The sequence below is a fragment of the Plectropomus leopardus genome, chromosome 18 (genome assembly GCF_026936395.1).
Source record: "Plectropomus leopardus strain MGB_pleo_1.0 chromosome 18, ASM2693639v1, whole genome shotgun sequence".
Taxonomy (NCBI): Eukaryota; Metazoa; Chordata; class Actinopteri; order Perciformes; family Serranidae; genus Plectropomus; species Plectropomus leopardus.
Genome location: NC_142193.1, coordinates 7124236 through 7138954, shown reverse-complemented (window position 1 = coordinate 7138954; position 14719 = coordinate 7124236). Strand labels below are relative to the sequence as shown.

The 14719-nt window shown below is 40.8% G+C and overlaps 1 protein-coding gene across 3 annotated transcripts in view; it reads left to right on the top strand.

Annotated features, from left to right (window-relative positions):
• The window catches only part of LOC121956111 (RNA binding protein fox-1 homolog 3-like), a 575995-nt gene that overhangs the window by 276310 nt on the left and 284966 nt on the right, over positions 1-14719 (top strand). The window contains exon 1 of one of the 3 annotated variants that reach the window (XM_042504223.2): positions 8960-9001. The exons of the other annotated variants lie outside the window; for them this stretch is intronic. The gene's annotated coding sequence lies outside the window, so the exon portion shown is untranslated. Of the gene's footprint in view, positions 1-8959; positions 9002-14719 lie in introns of those variants that run through there. 3 annotated transcript variants of the gene reach the window in all.

The following is a 14719-nucleotide window of genomic DNA, read 5'->3' as shown; positions in this document are numbered from 1 at the left end:
TGTGTGTGTGTGGGCTGAGATGGATAAGGCCCCTGTGCCCCTCACTGCAACGCCATGGCTAATGGGCACGCAGGTCAGCGGGGATAGACACGCAACCGGCTGTGCCGATATGTCACCGCGACCTCTCCCAGGCCTTCCGCCCAGGGACGGAGTCACGAAAAACACGAATCTTTGTAAGAGAAAAGCATATTGGGCCAACAAAAACGCTCGCAACATACTTTGGCAGATTCATTTGGCAGAGTAAAAGGGATTGATCTGAGCGTGGCAATTAGGCAAATTTCAGAACTAAGCATCTGGCGAGGCGAGAACGCTTCGCCTGGCAGAGGATTACCATTTTAGTTCCATTTTGAGACGACGCAGCCCAGAATGTGTTATTTCACAGCACTCCAGCAGCACGGGGGCTCAGGCAAAAAAAAACACATGAGGGATCTCTGTGCAGCGTTTACGTTGTGTATGTTGATTTCCACGACCCGCGAAGTAAGAGCAGTGCTTTGATTAATGATGATTAGGTTTAATATGTGTGTTCGTAGCCGCCGCGGCCGACCTCCCTTTCCCGGGCCCTTTATGAAAATGAATCGTCAGAGTAAAATGCCTGGGATGATAGCAGTCTGCCGATGAGCTTGCTTTCTAAAGTAGGCTGATATAAATGAGAACCATTCCCCCAATTACGGAAGATTAGGTTACCCTCCACCAATCTGAATCCTTAAATCCCTTCTGTTTTTACAGCTCTGTCTGCCGAATGTAATTCAGCCTGGAGACCTGGGCAGAATAGCAATAAAAGAAGGTAGAAACTTTAGCAGTGAAACCAAGGCAGTAAAAATATCCATTGGGAGAAAGCACATGATAATTGACACAGCACTGTGTTGCACTTGGCTGTAATTAACTGTGTAACAGAGGTTGTCAGTTGGAAAGGGAGAAAGCCCAGGCTATCTTAGTGCATTTCACACACTTAAAAGTGCAACATTTATCGTGTCTTTCAGCCTTCGCTGAGGGTGCGTTCCAGGTTAGCGTGGGCCCTCTCAGCTGTATTTATCCAGATCTTTCAATACACTTCCAGTCAGAAATTATACTTCCTTTATCCTTTTACCACCACAGTTTGAACAAAATCAAAAGAAGCCATTGTTTCTGGGGCGAGCACGCAAAAAAAAGAAAGAAAAAAGCTTATCATCTATTTTTAGTGCGCTTTTTCCTCATTGTTGCCTGGGCCACGATTCATGCTTACGTCTAGTGGTTGTGTGCCATAAACTATGTTGTGCTTCGCAGCCAGGCGCTGGCTGGTGACAACTCTCACCCACACATTAGTGATCTATGAGCCATATACCACGGGGCCCCCTACTGCCTCGCCAGCCGCTTTGAAACGCGCAGGACCACAACAATGTCATTCTCCCCGTGTGATAGCACCCATATGTGTGGAGAGCACCTGTATTAGCGTAATGCGCCAACCCCTTTATTTCTCATCACTTATCACAAGCCCTGCTACATGCTGTAGCGAAAAACGGGGGGGGGGGGGGGGGGAAAAAAGCTCATAAAGATAAAAATCACATTTCACTAGAGGGTGCTTGTGTGACAGTGATATATGCTGTGAGCATCCTGCCACCTCATTGAGATGGGAGTGAGTTCTGGGTGGCTAAATCAATTTGTGCAAAGGCTGTTGGTGCTCGGATTGGTGTCGTGATATGATCTTTGTTGTCCATTTTTAGAGGTCAGCGGCAAGCGCAACGACAAGGGCAAAAGAATCTGACCGCTTTCTCTCTCGTTTCCATGCTGGTAAATGATCTCGCCCAAGAGGATTGTGGGTAAAGTCAGTCTTGTTTGTTTTATTTTTTTTAGGTTTAGACAATATGGATTCTCTATTAAGAATGGAGTTTCATCCATTACTGCACGCGTCCTGATAGAGTGTCTAGAGCCAGAGGCGAGCTCCAACCATGCATTAATCGCTGTAATTACTCAGTGAGGGTGACAGTGATTCTGGAGGTGCGTCTGAGTACATATACCAGTAGAGGACCGGGGCGGGGGGGATGATGGTAGACCAGTCAATTGGTGAACCTGATCTCCGGACAGGAAGGAATGAAAAAGTAGGCTTCAAGATCAGCAAGTCAAGCCATTTCCTCATATCAATCTCATGAGGTAGACAGGTTGATCTTACTCAAAATTATCTTGGAAACCGGTTAGGAAAGTAAATATAACTATAAATCCCAATTTATTTACTTTAAATCTAATTTAATTTACTTGAAATTTACTTATTTTTATTAAGTTATTCCAACTTAAAAATGACAAGTGAAATCACCTTGTGTTGTTAGCAACTTTAGTAAATCTAGTGAGTCTGACTTAACTTGATCTTGACAGAGAGGATTTTGCCTGTGATGGAAGTAGGAGATCTGCAAGTTCTGTATTGTTAACATATTTAAGAAAATACAAATATGACTGATTATTTTGCAACCAGCAGATACAGATATGTAGCATAATAAACAGAATACAGATATACAGTAAACTTGGTTTACAGAAGTTTCTAAAATTAAAAATATTGATTTAATTTAACTTGTAATTTTAAAGTTGCAACAACTTAACAAAATGCAATATACGTATATATATATATATATATATATATATATATATATATATATATATATATATATATATATATATATATATATAATTATATGATTTTTTTTAGTAAAATTAACAACTCAAATTAAGACTAAAGTTACAATTACTTTCCTTGATTTTTTAAAGTAAAATTCACTTGTCAGATTTTACAGTGAGTTACACAATAAAAGACCATAATCTGGTGGATTTTCTCTCTTTTATTGTGCGTTCATGTGGCTGAGTATTGCATAGCTTTTACAAATACTGTTTGATGCACATGAAGTGATGCGTTTCATGCTTCAAGTGTAAAAAACCCCAAAGAATAACCGAATGTGAAGCATTCAGATAACATAAAAACACAGAAGTCAAAGTTCCCTCTCATCAAATTCAGGGAGGAAGACGTCACAGCCCCGGCCACACTCTTTGACTGACTTGTGATCTCTGGGAAGTGCAGTGCAAAATCACCACAGCAACGACTGCTTAGCAACAAAGATGTTGCCATCATAAAAAAAAGCAAACAAAGAAACAAAAACAACAACAACAAGAAAAAGGAGATCTCGGCATAATCACTTGATTTGCTGGGATGTAATTCTGTTTGTTTTACGGCGGAGACTGCAACAACGCTGGCCGTACAGATGTTCAGTGTGAGGGATGCTCGTAAAGAAAAGGAGGCGAGTGGTCAAATCAAGGCTGTCAAGTCAGGGAAATAAAAAGCGGAGGAGTGTGAGCTGAACAAGCAGCACCTCCGAGGGCTCCTTATTGTCTGCGCGGAGGGCAGCGGAGTTACTCTTTGTTTGACGCTTCTCGTCTTGTAACGATGTGAATGTGCCAGTTAATCAGAGCGGCATTGTTGGTCATAATAAGTGAATGGAGTTTAATAGGTGAATGTCCTCCACTTCCTTTCTTATCTTACTGTGACTTTCACTTTCTTGTACCGCCTGCAGCAAGTAATCATGGGAAGTATACGACTCAGACACATCGCTTTTAATTAGGAAGCATTTTTAGCATCATGGAAGGGGGAAAAAAGGGACATTTTGGACGTGCGGGAAGACTTGTGTGCACACACACATGCATGTCGAGCCATTTTCTTTGGGTTTGGTTTTCTCATTAATCACAGCAGAACCATGTCTGATACTAGCGTACAGGAGATGAAACCAGGGCTGGAACGACGGAGTCGAATATTTGAACATCTCAGTGCTGATGTGTGCAAAGCAGAGTGTGTGTCTGCAGGGGAGGCTTTGAAATTTCATCCACTCCATCCCTTTTAACTCTGCGGAGGGGATGTGTGTGTCTCACTCCAGTCGGCCAATGGCTGTTAGGGAAGCTCCTGAACACCCCCACCTCCACCGCCGCCGCCACCGCTGCCGCCCCTCCAACCATTCACACACACACACACACACACACACACACACACACACACACACACACACACACACACACGCCTCACTATCTGCCTCCCCTCCTCTTCACCCGCCTCCCCCCTCCTCTACTCCACAGACCTGCATTGTGTCAGATAGTTTAATGTGAAATTGCTTTTCTTTCAAATTTCCCCCTGGAAACGCAGGTCGTCGCAAAATGTTACATCTCATAATGCCGTGTTATTGTTGTTCTTTCATACGAGTCCTTGGCTTCTTAGTGCAGGATTTTGTCAGCGCCGAGCTGAGGTCACACTCGGCTATTTCTCTCTCTGCTGCTGCTGCTGCCGCTTCAACTCTCTCTTTGCCATCTCAGATTCTGCACCGAGCTCTTCCTCTGCTGCGCCCATGGTAACCCCGCTGAAAAATTTATCACCACCTCACTCTATGATTACGCTATGCATTAGCAGGGCTTAAATTTAATTTGTCGGCGGGCCCTCGCGGCAGTGCTACGGGCCTGGCCTATCAGAGACACTTTGTAAAGGCCCTGGAAGAGCCTCCCGGGGTGATCCTATCAGTCAGACACACTGTCAGCAGACACACTCAGTTAGTCAGCATTGAGTCAGAAATGTGGCCCAGCCAAGCCACACGCCACCGTTGGCTGCTCCGCTGGGCCGCTGCTCTGGGCATCAAGCTCCCCCGCCTGCCAATCAAAGCTCCAGCAAGGATGCTGACCTTTGTCCCCCTGTTGAAATGAATGCTCTTCAACAGGTGATCCAACCGACATCCGGCCTCGGCACCCTCAAGTTTAAATATAGCATTCTTTTTTCTTCCAGCCTCCCTTCACATTAGTTACAGCACTGCTGTGTTTATGTCAGGAGCTCTGTAGGATGTACTCACATTATTTCATATATTTTTAGGCTTTATTCAGCACACACTGTCAATCCTCCGACGATCGCCTCAATAATGATCACCTGTCCTAAAGTGGCTATTAGCGTCTTCCACTCCTGTGATTTACATTAATACCTGGTGGTTAATGTCATGTTTCTTTACCGAGAGTATGCTGAACATTTAAGTGCAAGGCGCTACCTCTGCAGTTATACGCTGTGTGATTATGTTCCCTTATACTTCGCCTTATTTTTACTTTCACATTTTCATCCTCACAGACGACGATCAAAATAGCTTGATCCGAGGCCACTCAAGGCTGCTTTTATCGCTGCCCGCCGAATGAGAAGGTCAATTTTTAAGGCATTTCGTAGGGGCGAAGTGTTTAAACCAGCTAGTTACTAAGAGAACCAAGAGGGCCTTATGCTTCCCGCAGCTCTAATTGGGATCCATTTTCATTTTCATATGGTTTTAAATGTCAAGAACAGAGCGCACGCAAAGTGTTTTGAATTTGCTCGGGAAGGCCTCAGTCCCTGGGTCAGAAAGGTTGAAAGCATATTCGTTTATTATGAAAAGAAGACATACTGTAACAAGGCACTCTGTGGCAGCGTTTTTCCATTGAAAAGGCAAAGAAAGAAAAAAGATGATATACTGCTTCTGACCTCGTCCGTGGTCCGCTGAGAACATAATGTCAAAAGTTGCCAGTGCCTTTCTTCATTTGACAGAAACAAATCCTCAGGAAGGACTCAGTGGCCCTCCCTGTGTGGAGGCTGTACACTCTCTTCATGCCTGTGTGGGTTTCCCCTGGGTGCTCCAGTCTCCCCTCATGGTGCAAAGATATACAAGTTAGGTGGACTGGAGACTCCATGTTGCCTGAATTTATGAATGGGAATGCGTATTGTATAGTGCTTGGTCAAAGACTTTTAACACATACTTATATACTATACTTACTTATATAGCAATATTTTTAAATTTCATTTATGATAATGTAATGTTTGTTCAACCAAATCTAACCCTAATGTTTTCATTAGGGTTATCTGAGAAGGTAATTCTGAGTGGTAATAATAATAAGTCTGTATTACCATGATACTGTGAAACCACAATATTTTGTGAGACAGTTATCTTACTATGAAAATCTCATACCAGTGCCACCTCGTGCCTAATAAAGATTTATTTGGGTTAAAGGGAAAAAGCACCCTAGCAGTGGTAAGAATGATTCTTGTCAGAGGGGGAAGTGGCATGACAATTGCTATGAATCTACAAATTCAGCAGAGGTTAGGCTGGTTGGATGGGTAAAGGGCGTTTCATTTCAACATTGATGGGGACATATATCCGCGAATTTTTGTGCATCAAATGCTTACTTTTCTGCATTCTGGATATTTTTTTTTCTGCATCAGTTTTTGTCTTTCTGCATTATTTTAGGGCTGTGCCCGACTCAGAATTGGGTGAGGCAAATGCGATGTAGCCATTCAATACAAATATTCGTTTTGTTTTCCATAAAATAAAAAATATAAATGTGCTCCTTTGGACATTCGGTGTGACAACACAGCGTTCGTGTCAGTTAGTACAGTTAGTAAACTAGCAAATGGCCCCAATCATGGGTCCTAAATATGCAACATTTTTTGGTGACACTACATATCAAACAAAAGCTAAAGACTGTGTTGAATTAAGTTGTTGTGAGCTATAAATTCACCACTACTAAGCAGAAGATCTCTCTAGTTTTCTCCTCTGTGATGTTGCCTGCATGTCTGTAGCTCCCTGTATCAAAGAGCAGCATGAAACTGCAGCAAAAAAAAAAAAAACGACTGCTCATTTTGAAGCAATCTCAGTCGATCGAGGGGTCTCTGACTGATGATTTGAATTTCCACTTTCAAGGGGCAGCCCTAATCAATTTATGATGGAAATGTCTTTAATTTTATCAAGACAAACATCCCCTGATACTTTGATTTTTTTATTGGATATGGAAATGCAAATGTTCTAAATACTGAGGGAGACGTGCCTCCTACACCCCCCTCTGGAATCTACACAGTTTAAAAAATGGTTTATTCCACCAACAGTTAACCTTGGTTTCTATTAACAATACACACACCTATAACTTTTTTTTTAACCCAAACTACAATCTTTCTCAGACCCTGATAAGAAGTTTTTGCACAAAACTATCAGAATCCTAACTATCGCAATGTCAGATCAGAAAACATGTATATAACATAGTCAGCCTGATCTCACTTATAGCTGCTGTAGAGATCCCACTGGAGGGAAAGCTCTGTACTGTATGTTAGGCATCTATCCTGATCACTTTGCCGCAGGCCGCAAGGCAGTGCCCTTGATTAATATATGCCTGCTCCGGGCTACGAGAGTGATTACGTTCATGTGGAAGAATATGGATGGCCCTACACCTGAAATGTGGTTATGGAAAATAGCTTGCTTTGGAGAAATTAACCTATGTGGTCTGAGGGAAATCAAATACATTCAGGGAAATATGAAACACTTTCATGCACTAGAAGCAGGGTGGAGTTTCTGGCACAACTTTAGTTTTTATCAAGGTGCATAGAGAAGGGAAATAAATCAGCAGAAGTTGAAGCTCCAGCAACACTTGTAGTGTTATTATTCATCAGGGTCATCAAGAAAACCATTATAAACAGCAAGTAAATAAAGTACAGACATCTTACCAGAAAATGACTTTGGTATAAATTAAAGGCACCTATTACCATATTACTTGAGTCAAAGCCTTAAAGTAACTGATCTTTACTATACTTAGTATATCAAAAGTAATTTTAGGATATGAAATGTACTGAAGTATTGAAAGTAAAAGTACAAGTACATGCTATACACATCCCCCCTTAAAATGGAGCCTGTATTACACCTGAGGAGAAAACAAGGTCTTTCTTTAAAAGGTACATTAAAAGTAATGTCTGACCACCTATCTGGAATACTGTCCCTCTTATTAATGTACTATTATTGTTATAATTTTTCTCATTTTCTTTTTTTCCTGAATATTTGATGTGGAGGGCGAGGGAAGGGGGGGGTGTTTACAAACACTAAATAATGCTCCAATGAATGCTTTTTAATTACCTTACCTCAGTGGTGATTAAAAAACATTAATGGGAGCATTAACTAATGTGCAGACTCTATCTTTCTGTCTTAAACACTCCTCCGGCCAGCACCGAACATTTATCATCCAATGCGTGCATCATTTTTTTAAACCTTTTTTGGTGCTTACAAATGTCAGTGTATGTATGACTATATGTTCTTACAATGCTAAAAATCAATACATGTAACATTAAAGAAGCACAAAGAGAAAACAACTCTATGTTTTGCTCTGGAGAGCAGTATCCATGTTAAATACTAAGTTACTGAGTTTTTGGGAGTATTTACTTCCTTCTACTCCTTTTCGCACATGAAATACTTATGTTTTTAATATGTCTAATACATCTCCTAGGTTTTCTGTTGTTGTTTTCATCTGTTTTTATTTTTTATTTTATTTGCATGTTTGAAATACAAATCTTAAAAATCTGTTACAAACAACATCGTTTGTGGTTTAATTAGGTGGACTTGAAATTAACTAAAATGGTAGATTCCTACCTCTATTTTGGACTCTCTGACTCAAAGGTCAGAAGTGTCAGTTGCTTTGCATTTGGTTAATTGCACGGCTTCATGTCATATTTTAAAACTTGTATGCAAGCAAAGTAAACACTTTTTCAGATTTGTAGCAATTTATGTCACTCACCATTTTAAATGCTGGTGTGGAGGATCCCTCAGCCCAGTAATTTGCACAGAACTCCGTCCAGGTTTAATCAGGAACTTCCACCTAATGCTGTGTATATGTGACCATGAATAGCTGCCGGGAAAATGAATTAATGAAATACCCTGGAGACTGGATTTTGTATCCGAGGTTCAAATGCAATTCTTCTTCCCATAACAATATATAATCCCTTGTCCAAGCAGGCCTGTATTTCTACCTTAAACATCCCTTTCATTCCTTCATTTAATAAATGACACCCAGAGGACGAAACGGGGACAAGTCCCCGCTGACACCTGTGAAATATAGACTGATAATGCTCCTGCCACTCGCTTAATGCCGCTCCCTTCCACCTTCTTCTGTCTGACAGGCCGGCCCGATGCATGTATCATAATGAGCGGATCTCTACGCCGTCAATTAGGAGCACCTTAAGCATGTGAGTGAACTTCTGTGATTCCTGAGAATAAAGGCAGAGATGAAGGATCTCTCCTGGCTCATGGGAGCGGACGCCATTTCTCCTTCGAGTGCACGTAGCATCCCCCTATGCGTTAGCTATTTCTGCCAGACGCTTGTGAGCAGAGCGTCTATAGGTTCTCCATTTTGTGTATGTGTGTGCAGTGGATATGCGGTCCCAGGGGTGGTGCGATGGAGAGGAGCAGGGCGTACCAGCTCTTCCATGCCCCCCTTCCCCTCGCAGATGTGAAAAACTCACTCATTGTCTGTGTGGCTCACTTTGAATGATTTAATTACTTGCTTTAGACTTGAGCAATTATAGCTGAGCAGCACATATGTTAATTATATCTGACCTCACATTTTTGCTGCTCTGTTAATTGTTCGCTCAGATGACATTCCGAGATGACTGTCATTGCTGCCTGCGTATCGGGCAATTTAAGAAAAAAATGACAGCGAAATGGCTGTGTGACAGATTTTGGTCGACGGAAAAGTTTAAGCTGCGGCGCTCGGTTCCAGATGGAGGGGCTCACGGCGTGTAGGCCTCATGACTTGTCCTTTTAACCCCTCTTGTCTGCCTCTGTTGCTAACGGATACATCCACCCCCTCTGAATCTCTATGAACAAGGACTATTTGTGTTTTTATTAGCTATTTTAACAGGCTGACAAGCACATATTACAGCCGAGGACTGCAAAAATTGTGCGTGCTGGCAGGGAGGGCAAACTTTTTCCGAATGCAGAACTCACTTCCTGTTGTTTATCAGATGATGCATTTTGTTTTTCTTTTGCCATTATTGCCCAGGAAACATCTAAACCCACTAATGTCCCAGTTCAAAGCTCATCCTCTCTGTTCTAATGCATTCCCTTCCGGAAGTCCTCGGCTCCGAAAATCCATTAAAAACAGCTTGTAGAGACAAATTGCTACCTGAACTAATACGTCTTGTTGAACGACACATGTATTGCAATTTTTTCCGAACATGGTTTTTATCACGCGGCTTATTATCACATTTAATGGAGACTGTTTTCACTTGTGCCATTACTGCACACTGTGCTTTAATTCTCCTGGCAGTGAGGAGGCAGAGCAGAAGTTAAGGCAGCGTGGAAGGCAGATACACACAGCGAGCTCTTCAAATTCATTTTGTCTTGTGATATGATTGCAGCTGCGTGACTGTGGCCTTATGAAGCAACGGCAGGAGAAATGAAAAATACATGTGCCGCTCAACACGATTACATTTACTAATGCAGCAGTATGTCTCAGCGTGCTGTTTTCTAATGGACTGTGCTTTTGTTTGTCACCTTAAGTGAGCAGAGACGTTTTCTTGTTTCACTTCACTACGCCGGCGTCGAATTTGGGGAAAATAGGATGAATCTGTGGTGTTGTTTTTCAGGAAGGAATGTTTCCTGTGTCAGAGTTTGTTATTTCAGATACTTCTAGTGCAGCATAGCTTAAATTGCTACAATTGTATCTTAAAGGTTAAATGTTGTTACTAGTTATTATATTAAGTTATGTCTATATAAGTTGTCATAACTGATGTGAAACTGTCACTGAATTTCGTCTTCCTTCACAAATATCAAGAAAACACATCCTTATATAACGGTTCATATTTTAGAGTCAAGTTATTGAAGGTTAAAGATAAAGTGGTTAGATTTAGAAAAAGAAACAGTGACCAAGTACCTTAAAGTACATGCGGTTCTGAAATTTTTGTGCAATACTTTTAGTTGCAAAACATATTTAGAGTGCAACTTTTGTGGTCTGCTTTGAAATACTTTTTCCATGCTGACATGAAATGTGACAACAATATGGTTAAGTTCTGGTTAGGTTTAGGCACACAAAAGCACTTGGTTACGGTTGGGAAAGATAATGGTTTGGGTGAAATTGATCACTTGAAAGATAAAATATGGGATCTCGTGGGAGTTTTTGTGAATCTTGGGTTATCAGCTAGATGCAGCCTTTGACCAATATTTCCATTTGTTAGGCAGTGATTTCTAGTGGTTGTAGTAAAAAGAGAAAAGAGAAAGTGTGGGGAGTTGCTATAAAGAACTCCAGAGTCTGCAGACTGAGGTGGTTGCAATGGACGAATGGGTCAAACAGCCACAGAACTTTGACCAGGGAGATTGCTGCTCATGTCCTGTATGACACCAAAAGTAAACAATGACTTATTTCAGCTTATGTACCTATGTGATATCACATTAAATACTTAACGTAATGTCATCAGGTTATGTTAGGTACCTGTCATGACAACTTGACGTTATATACGTACACAAGTGAAGTTATATTACAGACATACCCATTTTAACCAAAGCAATGATAATTTTCCTCCCCACACCGGTAGGGGTGCTAATTTTGGAAATTCTACTGAGTCCTTTGATTGGAGGACTCTTTGTTTCTAACGTATCAGTATCAGCTGCAGTACATAAAGCCTGACCCATTTCCTATTTTCGGTCTATTTGCTCCAACTGAAACCACAAAGTGTTGTGACCTGGTGAACAGAAAGTCCCACAAAATAAACAGCAGCCAGCAGTTTCAGCTCATGAGTGATGCAACTAGAGCCTGACTGAGTTTTAAAGACATGCAGAGGTTGTCAAAACCTATCCAAAGCCTCTGGCAAAACATATCCACCCTGACACTTATCTCTTGACATAATATATACAGAATATGATAGAAATAAGCTATAGGACAGCTGGAATACAGGCTGTTTTCTTTACAGTTGTGAAACTGTATTAAAAATTACAAACAAATTATTTTCCTTCCTTCAATGTGTAGTGGTATTATGTTGTATAAAAACATTTCTTTACGGAATGTAATAGTTGGCTGATATACAATACAGTATCTATGTATATATGTGTGTGTGTGTGTGTGTATATATATATATATATATATATATATATATATATATATATATATATATATATATATATATATATATATCTGTGGGTTGTCACGTCCCTGTTGGTATGTTTCAGCATGTGTCTGCTTTCAGTATTTGGCAGATGTTGTGCTCTTTTCCAGAATTGTTCCCCTTGAGATATTAAATCATTTAGCCTTTTTTGTTTGACTGATGCCTTCTAATGTGGGCACAGATGATTTGTCCTCTTTGGAACTGTTATGTTAGTTTGAAAAGTCACATAAGTGCTGGTTGCCAGACGTTTTTTTATAGCTGACAATGCTGCTCATTGGCATTCAACCTAATATGAATCACCACAGTGTTTGTAATTGTGATTAAGTTTATCCAAATAACTATTTTTCTATTAGGAGTTTAGATTTTTTGCTTATGTTGCAGTATACTTCATGCTTGTGTATGTGTGTGTATATGTGTGTGTGGGCTCGTCTGTTTTGGTTGATATTCGGAGTTGATGGCAGCACACATTCATTAAGCGCGGTGGCTCAGGCTTCTCCCCACTAGGATTCACAGACAGCTGTCAGTTCAGTGAGGGACTCCTCCGCTGATTGTACGTCAACATTCACTCCGACTTGCACATTCCACTGCACATCTACTTCCTTCGACATTTACATATCCATCAACACGGGACCGCTGCAGTGTAAGCGCTGGGTGACTGTCAGGACCGATTACACATATATGACCTTTGCTCCCCCATGTACCCAAATGCAGCCTTGTCTCCAACAAATTAGGTGTATATACAACTAATTTGAGACAGCATATATATTTTTGAGGTTAACACAAGCAAATTATGTTTTCTGTTAACTTTGCTAATTAGGTAACTAATTACTAATACTAATGTATCAATTAAGTCATATTAAATGATTTTTTTAAACTTTACAGAAAGCAGTCACGCAGACACGCAGCCCTGACCGCATGGTTGTTACACTGAAAATTTTATCAGAGTTTTTCTATTTACAAATCCAGCAGTCTAATAGTTGCTCCACTTTTAGCTAAGTTTTGGTCTCCACCAGCTTGTTTGACTCTTGTTTGGCATCTGTTTTACAGTACAGTGGGTTTATCAGAGCTTGTTTGCTTATAGCAGTTAAGTGCTGCTGCTAGAAATGTGGTTGATGGGACCCCTGAGACTGACCGATACATTCAATTAGGCATAAAACTTAAAACTATGAACAAAAAGAGGCTAAAAAAGTGCAGTTGGTGAAAGTAATCTGCAAATGTTATAACTGGGATGTCATATTCTGGAGCAAATGTGAAGATTTGCTGTTTCTATCATTTTAAACAGCATGTTGTTGGTTTTGGACTGTTGGTGAGACAAAACAAGCAATTGAAAATGTCACTGAGAGCTTTTTGAACTTAACGTAGCAGCCATTTTCATTGTGTTTTTGATATTGTATAGACTATACAATGAATTAAAGGGGACCTATTATGCTTTAATGATTAGAAAATTATATTAATTTCCTCATACTGTCTCTGGTAGAACACCTGTATTTGCACTCTTTTAATTGCCTGTCTCTTTAAGACCCCCTCCTAAAGAAATACATAGTCTGCTCTGACTGCCTTTGCGGGTCTTCTGTACCTGTGCTCAAAGCTTCCCTGCACTGCTGCTACTACAGCCAAGGAATAATTGTTAAGGAGACACCAATTAAAGCCTCTAAACCAAAATCCTGCAGGAATATCATCAGAAATCTGCAACTAAGATGTGTTTCCTTGGCATAAGCCTGTAGCTACATGTAGCAGTATACTTGCAACCCAGGAATGACTGTAACAGAGTGTAGCTGCACTTTCTACCATGACAAATTACAAATAATAGCTTCTAGCCCAAAATCTTCACAAACAGACCTTTTCCAGCAAGAACATGATACAAAATTGTGAAGAAATGAATCACAGTATCAGCAACCAAGATTACATCTTCCCCATGTGTTGCTACATGTAGCAGCGTAGGCTACATAATATTAACACTTGCAGTAGTCTGCATAGAGCAGACGACCATATAAAGAAGTCAGCTTGCCTTGAAAGAATAGAGAAAAAAATGTTGGAAACAGATTTCAGAACTGTCTTGAGATTTTTGCCCACAAATATTTTTTTTTACAAATGTTTAACTCATTATTTGAAATGTTGGCAATGTCTAATATGAGCATTCATTATTGTACCATGACAGAAAATAAAGTAAAGCAATAGGTGCCCATTATAAAAACAATATTTGTATAATAGACATAATAATGAAGAATGAAAATGATCCATCGTTGCAGTTCTATTTGATTCATTTTCAATACATAAGTAAAAATATGAACTTTCATTATAGTACAAGTGCACGCAAAGAAAAAAGTTGACGGCCTAACTTTGTGCCAAAAGAAAGTTTTACTAGGTCACTGTTTGTTATAATGTATGTCTCTTTTGTTTTACCTCGCTGTTCCTGTCCGTTGCTGCAGTCAGGAGGTTTTTTTTATTCATTGGTATTCAGGTATGCTGGCCTGAGGTGGCAATCTGTTAAAGAACGTGGAGGGGGGTGTCACCTCTCAGTTAAGGTGGTGCTGCCATCCTCGAGGCCTGGTGTGCTTGGACAGCTGGCCTCAGAGTTAGCGAGTGTGACTGTGGAGGAATGGACGCTAAATAACAGAGCCTACAGCTCTGCCCTCCTGCCTGGCCGGCTGGCTGGCTGGCTAGCAGGCGTGACGCGACAGGACGGAGGCCAGAGCCAGCTACAATCCATTACTTTTACCTGAGGAAGAGAGGGGAGGCAGAGGGAGAGAGGGAGAGATTGAGTTAAGGGCCAGAGCACCTTTCAGCGCTCTCCTCTGCATGCTA